The following is a 6,881-nucleotide window of genomic DNA, read 5'->3' as shown; positions in this document are numbered from 1 at the left end:
TCATGTTGTCAGCCTGTAGGCGATCTTGCTCCCGCCCCCCCCACCAATGTGTCCTTTTCTCTCTGTGATGTTTATGGGGCCTTCTGCAATAGAAATTTGTGATTTTATATAGTAAACTATTTTCCTGTTTTTCTTTCACCATTTTCCCCACCTCAAAAGTACATGAATACTTAGCTATATTTCTCTCCTTGTACTGTACTTTTTAGATTATGGTCTTTACCTTTAAATATCCAATCCATTTGAAAAGCACTTGCCCATGATAAAAGGCTCCCTTAATTGTCCCAACATAATTTACCAAATAAGACACTACTTTTCCCCTGGTCGAAAGGGGAGAGATGTAAAACAGAATTGCTAATTTGTGGGGATAGTCTCCCGACCTTGACCTTGGGGAACCACAGAGACTGGATGAACACCTGAAACTATTGCGTTGAGATAATCTTTAACCTTAAACATGAAGTCTTCTTTAAACCAAACAATAGTTCAGCTAGGACAGAAGGTCTGCCTAGACCAATTTGAAAACCACAACTTCAAAGATTAGATAAGAAACAAGGGGCAATCACTTCTCAGCCTTTTGGCTAAGATCAAGTGTAGTATCTGTTCTTATCCGTTTAATATCTGATACGTCCTCTATCGGAAGGCAACGTATTAAATGTATTTTTGCACCTAGAAGATGGACCAGGAGCTTGGCTTGCTCCGTCCACTCTTGCATTGACCTGGTATTGCAGTACCTCCAGGAACAGTGCACCCTCTTGGGGGTGGGGGTGGGTGGGGGGAGGGAGACTTAAGGGCAGCCAGTTGATGTCAACGGCGGAGGAACAATGTGGACAAGAAGGATGAGAGTAGTAGCTCAATTCATAGAATGCCACATCAATGTCACAGAATTATACGTGTAAAAGTTGAATTGTTGTATATTCTGTGTAGATCCTCAGTCACAGCAACAAGAACTGATACAGACCTCACTCATTAAGAGATTCAAACCCACACACACATGCACACGCAGGCCAAGGCCCCACTTTCCCACAGATTAGAAATGTCACCTCTGTCATTTCTCATTTACTAAATTCTTAAATGTTCTTGAGTTTGTTTTGGCTGAGCCATTTTGGTTGGTTGATCTGTCTGTTTACTTTGGAATGATTTCAAGCTGTTTTGTTTACGGTAGCTTTAAAGTACATTTTAAGAGCTAATAAAACTTGTCTTTCCTTTTCTCGTGTGACTTTAAAAAAAGTTATTTAGTTATTTGAACAGTTAATAAATTCATGAGCCTCAAACAATAAATGTGTAGTTTGTTTTGTTTTTTAAGTGCACATACAGTTCAAATACTTTCTCCCATTTGGGCCCCTAAATGATCCAGCTGTCATCCCTTCCAGGAGGTAATGTGATCCGTTTATTTTATTCCTCCCTAGATTTTATCACTCACATTCACTCACTCACCGTCACATCGAGTCTGTGCAGACTCATGGCGCCCCCGTGAGGCCGGGTAGAACTGCTCCTGTGGATTTCCAAGACTGTAACTCTTTATGGGAGTAGAAAGCCTGGTCTCGCTCCCTACAAGCAGTTAGTGGCTTTGAACTGCTGATTGACTACCGTTGTAGTTAGCAGCCCAATGTGTAACCACTACCCCACCGGGCTCCTCATAGATTTTATAAAATGTAGCTAAAACTCAACAAATGCATTTCATTCCTCCCCTTCTTATTGTATACAAATTGAAGCGGCCCTGCCCTTTGCTTTCCCCATTTAATGTGTCATGGTAATCCTTCCACATCGGCATACAGGGTGCTTCCCATTCCTTTTTACTCTGTCTATGGAAGCTCTGCTGGCTTTGCCCCTTTCCCACAAATTTAAACTAATGTGACTGTCCTACCTGGTCACCGTCTATTTGTCAAAACTCAGAAATTAACATGTATTATTGACTCAACTTTAGATTTTATTTGGATATCACCAGGTTTCCACTGGTATTGATTTGTTTTTGTTTTTGTTTTTTCCTGTTCTGGGATACTACATTGCATTCCACCTCCATTCATTTTTAAAGATCCATAATACTTGGCCAGTTGATTTAACCAATTCCCCATCAGTGGCCCTCTAGTTTCCAGCCATTCTTTCTACGACAGCTTGCTGCAGGCATCATTTCACTCCTGCGTCCCTCTGCTGTAGTTGCGTGCTGCCGAGTCAACGCTGGCTCACGGCAAAACAAACCTGCTATCACCGAGGCCATTCCTGCTCAGAGTGACCACAGGACAGGGTAGAACTGCCCCTCTGGATTTTTGAGAGCAGCTCTTAAGCCCCGTCTTTCTCCCGAGGAGCAGCTGGTGGTTTTGAAATGCCAACCTTATGGTTAGCAGTCCAACGCTTAACCACTGTGCCACCAGGGCCATTAGTGAGTCTAAAAGTCGTGGCAGAATATAGAGCCAAGCCTGATATTCAGCTAATGGTGGACCTCCCACCATAGGCTGGCTTCGGTGGGTCTTCTACTGGCTGGGCTTCTGTGGGCTCTCCCTCTCCCTCTCCCTCTCTCCGAAACCTGGTTTGTGATCCAAGTGAGTTGTATGAAAAGTTAGAAGCTGTTCAGATTTTACAGTACATGGAACACAAGCCAGAGTCAGTGGCACGGTTGTGGGACTGCAGCCCGGCCATGCTGCATTCTGTAGCAGCCGCTGGGAGAGAGCCACACAGCAAAACTTCTGGCTTTTCAGGAACCCCCACTGGGAGGCGTGGTCGATACTGGTCGACCCCATTGGCTGAATCAAATTCACCTGGCTTAGATGGGCCAATCCAGGTGTAACGCCCACCTAGGTATACCACCCCTTACTGACCGGAAGCTGGGACCTAACATGCCCTTGTCTCAGGCACCCAATCCAACAGTCTATGCAGTCATGGGGGTGGGGTGGGGGGCGTCCTGTGAATATCTCCTCTTTGTACCACTGATGGCAACTGCGGACCTGCTCTCCTTTTGATTCAACAAGCTCTGCCCAGAGCCTTAGCGAGCCTATAGCGCTCTCCCAATCTGGCGATTCAAGAGTGTATATGATGGTGAGTCATTTGAATAAACATCTTTCAACTGCTGCTTTGTAAGCTTTGTATACTTCTCTGAGTTGACACTTTTCTTACTGATTTCTAGAAGCTCTTTAGAACGGAGGGGTTAGCCTTTTGACTATGAGTTGACAATTTCCCACAGCTTATCATATATATATATATTTTAATATTTTTATTGGGGGCTCTTACATCTCTCATCACAATCCATACAGTCCTTCAATGAGTCATGCACATCTGCATGTATGCCACCATCATCATTTTCAAAGCATTCTCTTCCCACTTGAGCCCCTGATATCAGTTCCCCACTTCTTCCCACTCCCTCCCCCATGAACCCTTGATAAGTTATAGATTATTTGTTAATAAAAAACAAATCAGTGTTGAAGCATAATGTGGATGGATAATATTCATCTAATTTGAATGTACAATTCATTGAATTCTGACAAGTACAATACACCCATATAACTACCATGTCACTCCCACCACAGCTCTCATGTTTCTTTATCATTACTTTGTTTTCAAGTATTCTCAGAGTGTTGTCTGCCATGCAGTAGCTTTTACCTTTTGATAGTAAAATATCACTTCTGATTTTTTTGGTCATAATAAGAGCTTTCATACTCTGAGGTTTCAAGATAAAAATAATTATTATTTTACTCCTATACAGTTATGTCTTCATTTTATTAACATGTTGACCTCTGGTTTACTTGTAGTACAAGTATATGTGGCTTAACATCTGTTCTGGCAACATCGGACCACAGACATCTGTGACGCCATCGGCTTGTCCTTTTCCCTTTTGAGGGAAAGTGCTTTTCCTTTTATTCCATCAAGGAGTGGCCCTCGAGGACCAAGAAGAACTGCCAAGACTGTAGATCAGTGGCTCTCAACCTTCCTAATACCATGACCCTTTCGTACAGTTCCTCATGTGGTGGTGACCCCCAACCATAAAATGATTTTCTTTGCTACTTCATCACTGTCAGTTTGCTACTGTGATGAATCAGGCGACCCCTGTGAAAGGGTCGTTCGATCCCCAAAGGGGTCACAACCCACAGGTTGAGAACTGCTGCCATAAGTCTTTATGGAAGCTGACAGCCTCATCTTTCTCCCTCAGAGCAGCTGATGGGTTTGAACCACCAGCCTTCTCGTTAGCAGCCCTAAGGTTAACTTGTTGTGCCACCAGGGCTCCTCTTTCTTCTGGTATCCTCTCCTAATGATTTTAACAACAAGATGTCACATTGAGACCTGTAGGGCACCTGCCCTGACCTCGGGGTTCTCCCAGCATGTGAAAGCTGCAGGAGTCGGGCACACCCCAGAAGAACGGGCGCATGGGCCGTCAGCTCTGGCATTGATGGAGAGACTGCCAGAGAAGGAACCAACCCATCTTCGCAGTGCAGCCAGAATGCCCCTTGGAAGTGAGGATGGTGACACTTCCTCTCACATCCTTTGAACGTGTGGTCAGGAGGGAGCAGTCCCTGGAGAGGGGCATCGTGCTTACTCAGGTAGAGGGTCAGCAAACACGAGGAAGACCCTTTACAAAAAGGATCAATTGACACAGTGACTTCAACCGTGGGCTCGAACGTAACAAGTGTGAGCGTGGCACAGGAGAGGGCAGTGTGTTCTGTTGCACACAGCGTTGCTAACAACACTGGTTCTAAAGGTCCCAAATCCCCAGACCGAACAGGCAGCAGGGAACCAACTCCAGCCTGCCTTTCCTCTGGCTCCTACTCGGCCCTTAATTCAACCACCAGCCCAGCAGCCGTGCAGCCATGCCCTCTCAGCGCTGGACAGACCTGCCTCTGCTCTGCTCCTGCTGGCCTGCGCCTCTGGCTCTGATGGTGACCACGGGTGAACAGGAAGTGGCTTCACCAACAGGGCAGTGGCAGCCACAGCCACCACGCCAGCTGTTCTCCCAGCACCCCAGGCACCCACAAACAGATCCTGGGTCACCTCTGCACGCTTACCTCCCCTCCTCCACCCAGAAGTAGGTAAAGTCCCCATCTGGCTGTGGGCGCCACTCCCACTCAGCCAGGCTGCTCTCTTGAATCCTTTGGACATAGCACTCTGGCTCTGGGGCACTCCCATGAGGCTTTCCTATAATAGGCTTCCCTGGGATTTAACTAGGGAAGGTACAGGGACTGCATGTATATTACATGCTGTTACCACAATGCCTAAATCCCCTAACGTGCCTATTTCCCACAAATGTGGAAGGAAGTTAGCCTGCATAGCCCAAGGTAGGTGTGAGATTGGGTCTTTTGTTTTTCCCTAAGTATCTATCAATATTCATAAAAATAATATCATTTTATTTTGTGTATAACTTTGGTCTGACTTTGTATCAGCGTTCTGTCTACTTTGAGCAATAATTGAGAAGTTTTAATTTTGCTACACACTTCAAACATTTCGAAGTCTGGTGCAATTATCTATCCTTTCAAGATTTTGTAAGATTCCCTTGTAAAGCCACCTGTACCTGGTGCTTTTTGTGGGGCTTGGATCTTTGACAACTTTATTTCTCCCTGTGGAAACCAGTCTGTTTCGGGTCCTTCTTTCCAAATTACATTGTACCAATTAATTGTCCTTTCTACTCAGGATAGGCACATGTAAGCCAAACTGTCTCCTGGGGTTCTTTGTCCTCGGATTCTTTCTGTTGTCATTTTCCTACTCAATTCATAAGGACTTGGACCTTCTCTCCTCTTTGGGAGGTTAACTAACTTTTGGATTTATTCTTTCTACTCTTTCATTGTTGTCTCTATCTTACTATCTGATATTTGTTCTCTCTCTTTTGTTAATTATCAGTTAGGTGAAGGTGCACAGAGCACATCCGTTTTCCATTCAAGAACTCATGCACCTTTTGTTTCACACCATTGATTTACAACATCACTATCTCACTTCCTCCCTGTGCTTTGGTTTCCAGACCTTTGACCTTTGTCCTTGAGTGACAGCTGCCCAAGATTTCAAATGCAACCATTCTTCTAAGGAGTGTGTACTTCTCTCGGGTAATTGTTTCCTTCTTTAAACTTGTCTATTGTTTGGATGAGAATGGAGTCATGGGGTGAGGTCACTTCCAGACCTGAAGGGAGACTCAGAGGTTCTTCTGGTTTCTAGCTGACTACTGATCCTAGACTTCACCATGATTTTGACTTTTGTTCCGTTTCTCTCCCACACTATCCAAGATTTGCTGCTGTGATCCCTTTCAGAGCAGTTGGTAGTGGTCGCCCAACACCACCTCGTAGTTCTTCTGGTCTCAGGGTCATGCACAGTGATGTTTATTTGGTAATCAGTCCATTGGACTAATTGTTACCATGTGTCTTGGATTTTTGCATGCTTCCCTAGACACAGGGACACCAATAACTGCACTTCAGATGGCTGTTCACAAGCTCTTAAGACTCCTGTGGTCCAACCAAGCCTTGAGGATGATATTCCTGCTCAGAGCACCCAATCCACAGAGAAGACAGAGAAGGCCGGCTTCCCTATGAGATACCACATCCCTCACTGACCCCTAGCCCTATAGGGGACAGCATTGGAGACACAGTGTGGGAATTGCACCCGATCTGACCTCACCACACCGAGGCAAAACACTAAGGGTGTGCAACAGAACAGCAAGGGGAACAGAGCAATGAAGTCCCCAGGGAATACCAAAAATAGACTTTGGGGCCAGGGCTTGTCACCCCATCAGACTTGACTCCTAAAGGCCAATAAACAGTCCTTGAACTAACTAGAAGCTTTTCTCTTTTGTTGTTGTGGGTTTTTTTATGTCATTGGCTTTTTGTTGTTGTTGTTGCTATTGTGTTTTCTTTGGTTGCTTGGCTTTGCTCTGTCTTGTTTTTGTTCATGTTATTATCTCCGCAGGTCTGTCTAAATAA

The 6,881-nt window shown here is 45.0% G+C and overlaps 1 non-coding gene across 1 annotated transcript; it reads left to right on the top strand.

The window, feature by feature from the left end:
• The first annotated feature begins 555 nt into the window (after positions 1 to 555).
• Positions 556 to 750, top strand: LOC115871428. Its single transcript, XR_004047296.1, has one exon. It is a non-coding gene; the product is annotated as a U2 spliceosomal RNA (small nuclear RNA).
• The last annotated feature ends 6,131 nt before the right edge of the window (positions 751 to 6,881 follow it).

Source organism: Echinops telfairi, unplaced genomic scaffold (assembly GCF_000313985.2).
Source record: "Echinops telfairi isolate 266 unplaced genomic scaffold, ASM31398v2 ScPeMD7_5592;HRSCAF=6446, whole genome shotgun sequence".
In the NCBI taxonomy this organism is placed as follows: Eukaryota; Metazoa; Chordata; class Mammalia; order Afrosoricida; family Tenrecidae; genus Echinops; species Echinops telfairi.
This window is presented reverse-complemented; position numbering and strand designations above follow the sequence as displayed.